We start from the raw sequence: 13,153 nt of genomic DNA, 5'->3' as shown, positions 1-13,153 counted from the left end.
ATGTTTGTTTGAATGGATATATGTATTGTAATAGTCTTTTTCTACATTCATTTTTCTTTCTGCTGCTTGGCTAAAATGACTTAAAACAAAATTAGCTTTAATAGCATGTAAACTAATACTTCTGGATTTTGATCTTACTAACTCCTGTTGACTGAAAAAAAAGAAGGACAACCTAAAAATTGAGAATTGTGTTTTGTTCGGGGACCCATAAGAAAGAAATATTAATGTAATTTATTGACATTTCCTTAGAGATCACAGTAGAATTTTCAGTAGCTACTGACTTCAACTTTTCACCCATGAGTGAAATGATAGATTAATTTTATTTACCAGATGCTAAAATCTGATATTGGTCTTTAAAATTACTCTTTTGGAATTGTGATTAATTTAGAACTTTTTCAGTAAAAATAAATTATCTATTGAACATATTATTGAATGTAGAAACAATTAAACTGAAAATTAAACTATTGAATAAACTATGATTTAGTATATAATCATTAATTTTTGTATATTTAAATGTACAAAAACCTCATTAACTTACTAACACAAGAATCTAAGATACTGTGAATTAGGAGAATTTTCCAGTTAATTGAAGATTATCATGTTAAGTATCAGAAAATTGTTTTGGTAGCATGTGCTCCTGTCAGACTTTTTGCCTATCTTAGAAAATGGTTATTGAGCATAATTCAACATTCATGTGATCATTCCAGATCGCTGGAGAACACCGCTTCACCTACTCACTGAATTAATTTAAATGTCATATTTCTTCTGCAAAGCTGTGATGCTCATGCATGTCTCTGCTATTGGCCAGCTCACTTCTTTTCCATGAATTGTTTGCCCCTAAACCTGTTTATTTTAGTTGCAATTGTTATTTTAATTATTATTGTTATTAGGTAAACTAGTTAAAAATTAGGTAAACAGATAAAACAGGCAAGTGAAAAGGATGAGCAAACCAAGTTGAGTGTTTTAGAAAGTCTTGAAAATACAAAAAATTTAGGAGAAATGAGTAAATTCTTAGAAAAAAATCAATATTCAGATTGCTTTGCAAGAAACTTTAAGCTCTAAGGCACTTTAAATTAACTTCAACTGGAATTTGAGGAAGATGCATTCCTGTGTGACTGTGCACGAAAGAGGAAGGAGAGTGACTTGAAGAACGCCCTCACTCGAAGGCCTCAGTCCTGTATTAGAGCATGGATGAATGAATGGATTTCCATGTGTTTTAAGTTAAAATGTTTAATATATGGAAATACATTTTTTGTGATTCTTGGTTTATAGACTTTTCTCCAGTAGCTGATCAACTAGTCCTGATTTTGCAAATCAGAGGGCATTGATTTAATGTATTTTATTATATGTTGTAGCATAAGAAAGGCTATATTCTTTGGCTATGAAATAGTGCTATGATACAATATTTTCCTTACTATTTATGGACCATTTTACTTTCAGGTTCACATTTCTCTCATGCTTCTGAATATTTTGCACACTTGATTGCAGGTAGTTGGAGTGTTACTGTACCTTCAGTATACAAACTTACTCAGGTATAGTTCACATTTACCCAGTCAAGACATAAGCTTTACAGAATTATCTCCTTCCTCCCTGCATCCCACAGTCTACGTATTTTTCAACTTTATGTTTTATTTAACAACCAGTCTGAGTGTTAGTCAGGAAAATGATAAGCATACATAAAGGAGTAGGTGAATGTAAGCTTGTAGCAAACCTGAGAGTTAAGCAAAGGTTTTGTTGTTGTTGTTCTTGTTGTTTGGAGGTTTTTTGTTTGTTTTTTTAAAATTCTGCCATCATTGGAGAAGTACTAGAAGTTTTTGATGAGTACTTGTATATGTCAGGTACGTGTTTTAGAATGATTAAATTAGTCTCTTAGATGATTAATCTCTTAAATGAATCTGTTTTTCATTACTTTTCTGGATCCTCTTTTCTCTGTCTTTTTTCTGTAAAAAGCATAGGGTGTATCATAATTGGTACCTGTGTGTCAAGCGAGAAAATAATAAGTTTAAAGAGAATGTTTATCTCTACCTCTATACAAACAAATTTTTAATAGGCTGCCCTTAGTATTAACTTATTTTCCCTACTTCTGTAGTGTGAAGAGTACTGACATTGAAAAGATTTTAATTTCTATTGATAATAAATGAACACACTGCAGAAAGAGGATCTAAAATAATTAGAGGAACACGTGTCAAGTCTTTCAGGCCCTCATATTAACACACAGTGCATGCTGCTTCTCATTTTTGCAAATGTCAACCATTTTAATGTATCTTTTGGGAAATGGTTCACTCTGTTTCAAAGGTGTATAATAAAAGAAAAGGGCTTAGGGCAATATTTAAGCAATGAAAGAAACACAGGACATTTATGACTAGCTGGGAGGAACTGATTGCCTTTGGCTGTGCCTTGGGAAATCCCCAGGAAATACAGTAAGTTGTGATTACTATTATAAGTTAAAATGACACAAAGCATAGAGAGGAATTTGTGTTTTCCTTATGGGTGACTGCATTTCATATTCTCTGTGTGCCATTAGCGTTCATACCCACCCCTGTGTTTCTTACTGTAGTACTAGCAGGAGATGTATTATTGAACATTGCAGAAGAGTAACTTTCTAGAGAATCAATTTAAGAAAAGAGAATTTAAAGCTAAGCTCATGTAAGAAAGCATATATTATCACATACCTCAATTAAGTGTCTCTCATAAAACTAGTAGTATTTTAAATTAATGATGTCTGTCAAAATTTGTACTGCCAACATTTGTTAAAGTATGTATGTTAAATTTATAATGTGTATAACTATGATAAATAGTGTTAGAGGTAGGTAAAAAAGAAAGGCGTAAATTTAATTTTCTCTGTGTATTTTCACTGTGGTTACTTCCTTAATAAAAATAGAAATGTTTAGATCTACTAGCATTATTTGGAGGCCATAAGAATTGTTCATCATCATGTTATAGGTTTTCATTTCTGAGTTTCTACCAAGCTGTTGAGAACATACAGGAAAGTATCTCACAAATCCCTGTTATTTTTTTTTCTTTTATTTATTTAAAAAATGATTCCTTTTCCCCTTTATGGTAGTTAAGGGGTCTAACACCAAATCCTACTTACTGCATTGTCTCAGCTTTATTGCACTACCTTTGAATTTAAAACATGGCAAAAGAATTATTCTTGAAATAGTTCTAAAATGCTAACAGTGGATATTCAATCTGATGATCACTATTTTTGGTCATGTAAAGAAAACAAACTGGGTACAAAAAGTGCAGTCTTTTTAAAGGCACTTTTGCCTGGTAAGTTCTGTATACTGCCTTGTTTGACCAATGAACAAGTAACTATCACTGTATGTCATCCAAGGTGGGAGATCAAGGGCATGCCTTGGGTTGGTCTATGATACAAGAAGGATTTTAAAAGAGATAATATTTTAATATGTTCAACTTGGGTGTTTTAATGAAGGGTTAAAATAAATACCTAAATAAGAACAAAACTAGTAAAGTCATTTTTTGCACAAGTTAGGTACCTAAAATACACACACCTGAATAGTTTTCGATTTTAAGGAGTTGCCAAGCATTTTACAATCTACATATTTCCTGAACTATTAACCATCTCTGTTAATTAGTCATTAAAGATAGTTCTGAGTGTTTATAAACTTGAAACATTACTCTTATAAGTTAAAATAGAAATTCCACCAAAAAGCATGAAGGAATATAAAAATATTTCTGTGTTTATCAGAAATATTTGTTTTCATTTAAAATCACATTATTCCACAACATTTTAAATGGTTATATTAACTAAATCCTACTGTTTCCACATGTATGTACTGTGATGGGACCAAGGTCAAATTTTCCTTTTGTTTGTAATCATTCTAGAAGTTGAGCATTCTTCTGTATATGCAAGTCTTAAACAAATCTATTTTCTTGAACAACTAATTGTTTCTTAAACTATTTCATTATCAAGATAACTTTAACTTTATGAAGACCTAAAATAAAGCAATTAAAATTCTAATTTTCTAAAAATGTCATGCCCCCTTGGATTCTAATTATGTAATTTTAAATAATTTTATAGCTCTTTAATCTTTTATCTGCAATTTTTGAGATCCCAAAAAACAAACAAGCAAACAAAATCCCCTGAAAACCTAAAGTCTTTCTATGACTTATTTGGTAATCAAATCTGGCCTGATCTAAATTGACAAGAGGCTGTTTATAATTTTCTAACTCATAGTGGGGTTATACTTTTGCTGTAGAAATATTAATGTCTTTGATTACTCCAGCCTTAGACTTAGCTAGGGGTATTATTTTGCATATTCTGAATAATTCTGAATTCTGAAAAACACTGGGCCCAAGGCTTTTGGATAAAGGGTTATTTAAGAATTTTCTTACATTCAAATTTCCATTCCATGTCTAGCACTGTTTTGCTCTTTGGTGTGAGTACCTGGGGCTAGTGAGTAAATTCTGAATTTTTATTGAATTATAGTTGAGATATCATTTTAACATTTTTCTCAGGTAAAAATGGTGTTGACTCTCACCCCAGTCAGATTGTATGTTCCTCTTTTTGATAGCTGTGTTCTGGACTACGCCTAAAATCTGTATTTACTAAATACTTCCAGAGGAATAAGAAGGTATTAAGGAAGTTCATCACTTTCTGTGTGCATATAGCCTTGCCTTTATGGAGTTCTGGTTTTTAATTTTTTCCCTGTTCCAAATCTTGTGCTTATTTCAAGTCTTATTATAACTGAGGTGGTTTATAATGAAAATCACCATATCCACATAATTGACAGAACAGCCTCTAAGTATGTGGCTCTGTCCTCATACCCACTTGATCACAGAGGCTTAGCAAGGGCTCAGTAAGCTCCTGGTTTGTGAGAGCCAAAGGGCTCAGTTCTGGGCCCGTCACTGTCACATCCTGGTTTTGTAATGATTGAAATTCATTACTTCTCCCTCTCTCTTGTTTGTGGGAATGGGAAACATATAATTATCATATAGGTATAATATCATGTGCTTCAGGTAATTTTGTCATTTATGATATAATGGTACTATGAAGCAAGCATAGGGAGCGCTATAAAGCACTGTAAAACATAATGATATCCATGAACTATACTGTGTGTGTGAAAAAAAAGTCCAGGGGTGAAGTAGTTCTCTGCTGGATTTTCTAAGCTCCTGAAATTAAATTTAACACTGGCTTGCTCTTTAACACTGGCCTTAGATGAATAAACTCAATATTTTGATTTGGATGTATTATTACATTTAATTATTTTTAAGTATTGCTTCAATTCATAGTTTCAAATTATAGATGGAATTTTTAATCAATTTTTTAGAAATAAAAGGGGTTAGAATGAAAATGATGTTGGGTAAACTAGATAATGTAGGCTTAGTCATTGTGTCTCCCTAAATATTTGTTTTTAACTGGTCCTGAATTGTTTACTCTAAAGCAGTTTTCCTAAGCACAGTAACTTTTTGACAGTGCTTAGCTTTCCTGTGGTAATATCTGATCATTTGTTACCCCAACTCAAGCATTACTTGAAAAATAAAAAAATAAAATCTGGGGCTTCCCTGGTGGCGCAGTGGTTGAGAGTCCGTCTGCCGATGCAAGGGACACGGGTTCGTGCCCCGGTCCTGGAGGATCCCACATGCCGCGGAGCGGCTGTGCCCGTGAGCCATGGCCGCTGAGCCTGCGGGTCCGGAGTCTGTGCTCCGTAACGGGAGAGGCCACAACAGTGAGAGGCCCGGGTATCACCAAAAAAAAAAAAAAAAAAAAAATTAAAATCTGTAACGTTTTCTCTCCTTTGCTTTTAACAGATACACATATATTTGTTTCCAAAGCCTGGGTCCAATAAATAAAGACTTTGGAAATGTACTACATTGGATTTGGCATTTCATTAAAGATAATAAATGTATCCATATTTGGTCTTTATGATGACATATGATAGCATTTTTAATTGGAAAAGATTCTATTGAGGTGCAGCCACTTTGGAAGGCAGTTTGGCAGTTTCTTACAAAGTAAAACATACTTTTACTATACAATCCAGCCTCCTTGGTATTTACTCAAATGAGGGGAAAACATGTCACATAAAAACCTGCACACAGATGTTTATAGTACTTTTATTTATAATTTCCAAAATTTAGAAGCAACCAAGATGCTCTTCAGTAGGTGAATTGTGGTACACCCAGACAATGGAGTATTATTCAGTGCTAAAAAGAAATGAGCTATCAAGCCATGAAAAGACATGGGGGAAACTTAAATGCGCGTTACAAAGTAAAAGAAACCAATTTGAAAAGGCTACACACTGTATGATTCCAACTATATGACATTCTGGAAAAAGCAAAACTATGAGACAGTAAAAATATCAGTGGTTGCCAAGGGTTAGCAGGGAGGGAAGTATGAATAAGCAGAGCATAGAGGATTTTTAGGAAAATTAAACTACTCTGTATGATGCTATAATGGTAGATGCACATTATTATAAATTTGTCAAAATCCGTTGAATGGGGCTTCCCTTGTGGCGCAGTGGTTGAGAGTCCACCTGCCGATGCAGGGGACATCCGGAGCCTGTGCTCCGCAACGGGAGAGGCCGCAGCAGTGAGACGCCCGCGTACCCTCAAAAAAAAAAAAAAAAAAAATCCGTTGAAGGCACAACACCAAGAGTGGACCCTAAGGTACCCTGTGGACTCTGGGTGACTGTGATATGTCAGTGCAGGTTCATCAGTTATAGCAAATGTACCATTGTGGTAACGGAAGAGGGTATGCGTGTCTTGGGGCGGGGGTTATAGGGGAACTCTGTAACTTCTATTCCATTTTGCTGTGAACCTGAAACTGCCCTAAAAAATAAAGTCTATTTTTTAAAATGATTCCATTGAGCATAAACATATAACTAAATTAAATGACTCCAAGAAGTGTAATGAAAAATACAAATATACAAGTCACCTGTACAAAATGCAATGAAAAGAAACTTGATGTAGAAATAGGCAAATTGAGGGGTGAATTGTGATCTGGGGAGACAACCAAAGAATGTATGTATAACACATAATATCAAGTTTTTCATTGGAATTAAAGGAGAATCATACAATAAGTTGCTTGGAGCCAGTCAGATAAAAACTTAAAGCCACAGACTTCTTCTCCCTCAGAATTCTATTGAGTTACTCTGCATTTAACCTAATCGTGACCGTCCCCATCAATTATCACAACAGCTAGAAGTTTCAGAAATTAAGAGACTAGCTTCTCTACTCAGAGTATTATTAATATAGTACCTTCCCATATTCTACATTTTGTTTGCATGGTCTGTTCTTGAGTTATTATAAGGAGTAAATTTGAATATCCATTTTCTCTAATAATACAGCTAATAAAGATGTGTCCTAACATACTATAAGCCCTGGACATATTTTTCTAGTATACAGGAAAATTAATGTGATTTTTAGTTTCTAATCTGAGATTCAATAATCCAGCTTTATAGGGAAAAAAATGAGGGTTTTTTTGTCACTTGGACTTGAGGCAGCTCATTAAAAATTCTAAAAGGTATAGAACAAAAACACAAAACATTTCTCACAAGTGATGACTTTTTGCTACAAGCAATGATGGTTTTTTAAATCAACCTTTCATAGTGAATAATGATCTTGTGCTCTTGAGTCAAACCTTTGTGTATGTATCCTAGTTTAGGATCTGTGAGATTTAGGCAGATCTTAACTAGGATATATACACATATCCAGATCTTTCTTGGATTCCTTTCCTTTTGAATAACACAGATATAACATTTCATCTCAAAATGCAAAACTGGAACAGTAGTTAGGAGATTCTGACTTGCATTGTTCAATACTTGGGAGCAAATGACTGTTGGGATTGGTGCTGACAGTTTACACTGGAGCCTCTATAGCAAGTTTCTGGAGGACTGTGCTTTCTTCTAAGTGGAGGTTGCAATCCTTTGATCAAATTAACTCACAAATCTCCATCCAGGCCAAAATGTATTTAAACCCACCCCAGGCCAATCCCAGTAGACCGCACAAAAAGATCATGCTTCTTCCTAGGTAGATCCAGAGATACAAACATATTCTTAGGAAATTTAAGCAGGGGATTTGCCTGTCTTATTTATAATCCCACAATGCAAGCATACAGACACTTTACAAGATGGTTCCCTCTTTGGTATACCTTCATAGGAACCAAGTCTGTAATACTAGCATTTGCTATTTTCTTTAGAAGAAAAATTCATTAAATGTCAGCAACAGGGATTATTTTGTAAATCCTCCATTTTAATTACACAACCAGCTTTACTTTTTTAATTTTTATTTTATATTGGAGCATAGTTGATTTACAATGTTGTGTTAGTTTCAGGTGTACAGCAAAGTGATTCCATTACACATATACATGTATCTATTCTTTTTCAAATTCTTTTTCCATTTAGGTTATTACAGAATATTGAGCAGAGTTCCCTGTGCTATACAGTAGCTCCTAGTTGGTTATCCATTTTAAATATAGCAGTGTGAGCTTTAAAAACTTATATAGCTCCTTAACTGCTTCTAAACTAAGTCTAAAGTTAATTCTACAAAGAGTTTTCTCATCAGAAAAAATGGAAATAATAATAAATAAAGGTAAAAAATTTTAACTACCTCAGGGTCTGTTATGGAACTGAGATAATGCTTTTCATATACTAAACATAGGAGCTTCAGAATAAATGTTCAATAAATATTAGTTAATCTTTTTCAAATATTCTTGTCATTTTTTATATTTATAATAAACTCTTTTTTTTTTTTTTTTTTTTTTTTTTTTTGCTGTACGCGGGCCTCTCACTGTTGTGGCCTCTTCTGTTGTGGAACACAGGTCCTGGACGTGCAGGCTCAGCGGGCATGGCTCACGGGCCCAGCCGCTCCGCAGCATGTGGGATCTTCCCGGACCGGGGCACAAACCCGTGTCCCCTGCATTGGCAAGCAGACTCTCAACCACTGCGCCACCAGGGAAGCCCTATAATGAACTCTTGATTTTCACAGAGATCTATATTTACCTAATATTCTAAAACTTCTCTTTGAGTATATTATAATTTAATTTTGTGACAGAGATCAGTGCCAGGAATAAAAATATGCAACTTGAATTATAATACGTCTTTGTACAGAATTTTATCAACTGGAGGGATGTAGCAAAGTTGTTCTGACTTTGCTGTATATCATGCTGAATTAATATTTTTATTTAATAACTTTTTCTTTCCATTTGATTATGCTGTTTTTCAGTGATTAACTTTTATTGGTGCATAAATTAGGGCCATTTTATTGAGGTCATTATTTTTCTATATAGTGTCTGAGGTAGAAAAAGGACAGAGCAAATACTAGTACACTGCTTAGTTTAAGACTTTGAGAAAATGTTTGCACCAGCTAAGGAATTGGTGCAAGGGAACCTACTTTTTAAGGAGGCCACTTCATAAATATCATGTGTGTTCTACTTTTCACAAAACCCCCTTCCTGTCAAATTTAGATGTTCCCATCTTTGACGGTAATTTTTATTTTGCTTTTTTATTTTAGTGTATTACAAATTATTTTTAATTTCCTACAAATATTATTTTAATATATATGTCTGCCAAATGGAATAACTCAAAAGCCTTATTTAATAAAAGCCTCTTATTTTGTGTTTCTTTTCATTTTCTTTACTCATTTCTACAACATTTTCTACTGTTACTAATGATCAGTTGCTCCAAAAAAAAAAAAAATGTGTTTTATTTACAGGGCACAGCTTATGGAAGTGCTCCTGTACCTTCTCGCAGGCAATTATGTGAGTCTCTTATATTCAGCTCTGTGTTGTAAACATGACGATGTGTTTCTGTGCTGTAGCATGGCATGCTGATTGAGATCAAATGCCCTAATGCAATCCCCAGTGTTGTATATTACCTACAATGTTTGTAGTAAATGGTTCCCTTTGCCTCTTCCTTACCTGTTTGTCATTATCCAGCCCATTTAAGAAAACTGCACTGCGATGTGGCCAAGTGTGTTGAGGCTTCAAGAATGGCTCAAAGTCTGGGGCAAGGATAGAAGTGGCTCTTATTTAAGTTTATTTTCACTTAGCAACAATAACAGCACTTTCTTTGTTAACCAAATCAGTACGCTTTCTTAAATCCTAACTTCTTTTACAGACTTGTTCAAAGAGCCCTTGTATCATACACAGCTGTGTTTTAGTCACAGCTAATGAGACCTCTTTCCTTGAAAAGGAAAAATCCATTGAAAGGAATCCTACTTCTAGTGAATTTAAAGCAAACTTGACTTTCCAACCACTTCAGTTTATTTCTAAGTCATCGTATTTAGAAAATTTGAAAATAATCTATAAATTTTTAGATAGAAATCCTGGATTTTACAACGTTGCTTAGCTGTATTATAAGTATACACACCTCGCAGAGAGTCAGATATTTGCTCTTCAGCTCAGGAGATTTCTGTGACAGCTTGTCTGCTTTAACATGAACCTTTTGTCAATGAGAGATGTATATGTAAATTTAATATGTAGAATCTCCAGAGTGCCATCAGACTTTGAAAAAGAGCTATTTTCATCGCCATTTCCATCCATGACTTTTCTCTTCTCCCACACCAGCATCCGTCAGAAAATCATGGTTGTTTACCTCCATTACAGACTGCTCCAGCAATACACCACGTGATTCTAATTGTTGTGCCTAGCAATAAATGCCAAGTCGAATCATCTTAATATGGTTTTAAAGGTGATTCAAAGGTACAGTCCTGTTTGCATAATGCTTTTCTTCTCTATTGGCAAAAGAAATATATGATTCGATGACGTTCACTGAGAAGGATCTGTGAATCGATTACAAAAGACAAACAAATAAACAAAAAAAACATTATAAAGATGCTTAAGGAACAAACAGAAAATTGCACTTTAGTACCTTCTTTTTCATGAAAGAGTGTTGCACGATTGGATTCTTATGAATAAAATTGTAGTGGAAAGAATTGCTAATGTGAATAGAAGATGGGATTTAGATATATTAAATATTCCTCTAAAGTTAAATAATCATCAACTGGTCTCAAACTATCCCTTGCTGTTATTTCGTTTTATCTATTTCTCTATCCTCTAACTTTCTAAAATATACTAAAGGTATGGTTTCTTTTATGTACGTATTGGTGCAGTATTATTACCAAACCAAACTTGAGGCCTCTAGCCCACGAGCGCAGTAAAACCAATCTACTGACAGCAGCTTGTGGTGAAGGAAAGTACAACATTTACTGTAAGGCACTGTACAAGGAGTGCAGGGCAGCTAATGCTCAAAACACCCAAACTCCCTGATGGGTTTCAGGGAAGCATTTTCAAAGGCAAGGTGAGGGAAGGTAGTTACAGGGTGTGTGATCAGCTCGTGTACAGTTCTCTGGTTCATTGATGGTGAGGTAGCAGGGTGGTGTCACAGGGGTAAACCTTATCAATCCTCAGCCTCCAGTAGGTCTGGGGGCTAAGTACTCATGGTCATCATGTAGTTAACTTCTTCCATTGGGTGGGGTTTTTAGCATCTATAAGACAAGTCAGGAGTGTGCACCAGGCACTGCCATCTGTGTCCTTCAGCGAGGAACTAAAGATTCTGTGACTGCCACGTGGCTGATTTACTGTTTAAATTCTTACCAATTCTCCTGGCCCAACTGCTGTTTTTGTCACTACATGTTTACATCCTTTCACTCATTAACTCTTGAGCCAGGATTGTGTGACTCAGAGGAGGACTGGGAAACTATAGCTTTTCTACACATAAGAGGCAGGCAGAGGACATGGGGGTGGGGTCTGGGAAGGCCCAATAGGGTCCCTGCTCAGTTCCAGTATTAACTGATAAAAATTGAAAACTATAGCCAGAACACCAGTGAGATAAAAAATATTCTTTTTTTTTTATTTGCCCCTTTTTAAAGTAAAAATCATTATTGTGCATATAAGTTAGATTGCCTTAAAGACAAAGGAATGTATATTGTTATGGAGATAGAGAAAATATTGTTGCTAGAAACTTTGGGGAATGTGAATTCATTATATATGCCATGATATCATGAGTGGAAATATAAAGGTTATGGAAGTACAGTCTTCAATTTGGACTAAACATATTTCTCACTTTTACAAAATCAAAATGTATAATTTGAAAATAATACTGGATATTTGAGAGTTCAGATCATTGGTTCTAGTTAAATCAGAGTGAATCCTACAAAAAGCAAAGGGAAAAATAAAATGATGGATGGTTTCTCTGAGTTCTCTAAGTCTAAGGATCTACAATTGAAATGTTTCCTGTGCCTCAATGGATAAGACCATAAAATGGGTATTACTCTCCTAAGCATGGGGACTTGGAAATAGTAAACTTATAAGACATTAATTTGGAATGCTACCTATCACATTTCCTTTTGGTCAAGTACAAGTCTTCGGATCTCTGAATTACCTATTAGTAGAGACTCCTTAAGTATTTGTAATTGTGGTGATTATTAAAGATATTACGTCGAGAGCTTGAATGTTTTATTCTACACATGAACATCACAATGTTAATATTAAATGTCTTTATTCCTACCCTATTCCCTAAAATCAATACCTATATAGATATCTTACAGTTGATTCCTGATTCTAGGATTTTATATTTTTGACTATATCAAAAGTGGTAACTAATACTTTCTTGAAGTTACAATTAACCAAACTTTTATTCATTTTTTTATTCAGTATTAAGGGCTTCCTTGTTTCATGGCTGTCACTTTATTTCAAAAACATATCCATTTTTAACAGTTCTCTTTTGTCATAACCCAAAACAGAATCTAGCAGCAAAGAGGGATTGCCTAGATGATGAGGTAATTGCAAAGGCTGTGATTCTACAACGAGAAGGTTCACATCTCCATCTCAGGAAACATTATGTGGCTTTTAATTAACAGGCCCACTCAAATATGTCTTTATTTGTTACTTAGTTGATCAGAATTAAATTGGAGAACTATTGTCTTGGTTAATACTTAATCATTTTCAGAGAGATGCTTGCAGAATGATTAACAAACTTGGGGAAGAGGGAGTCTTGAAAAGTTTTTTGAATGCTAATAGTACATTTTTTATTATTAATACTTAAAAGGATACATCATCTATTCAAGTGATATTGCCTTCTTAATTTCCTACTGGTTTACATTTTAAAAGTTATAATCAACTTTAGTGAGTAAAGTGCTATCATATGCTGGTAAAGACCAACTCTAAATTTGTATGCATTGAGATGTATAA

General features: G+C 34.3%; 1 protein-coding gene across 1 annotated transcript in view; it reads left to right on the top strand.

Annotated features, from left to right (window-relative positions):
• The window catches only part of CCSER1 (coiled-coil serine rich protein 1), a 1,268,926-nt gene that overhangs the window by 997,030 nt on the left and 258,743 nt on the right, over nt 1-13,153 (top strand). The gene's annotated exons all lie outside the window — the stretch shown is intronic.

This window comes from Leucopleurus acutus (genome assembly GCF_964270905.1).
Source record: "Leucopleurus acutus genome assembly, chromosome: 4".
In the NCBI taxonomy this organism is placed as follows: Eukaryota; Metazoa; Chordata; class Mammalia; order Artiodactyla; family Delphinidae; genus Leucopleurus; species Leucopleurus acutus.
Note: the sequence above shows the minus strand (reverse complement) of the source record. Positions and strands in the feature narration are given on the sequence as shown.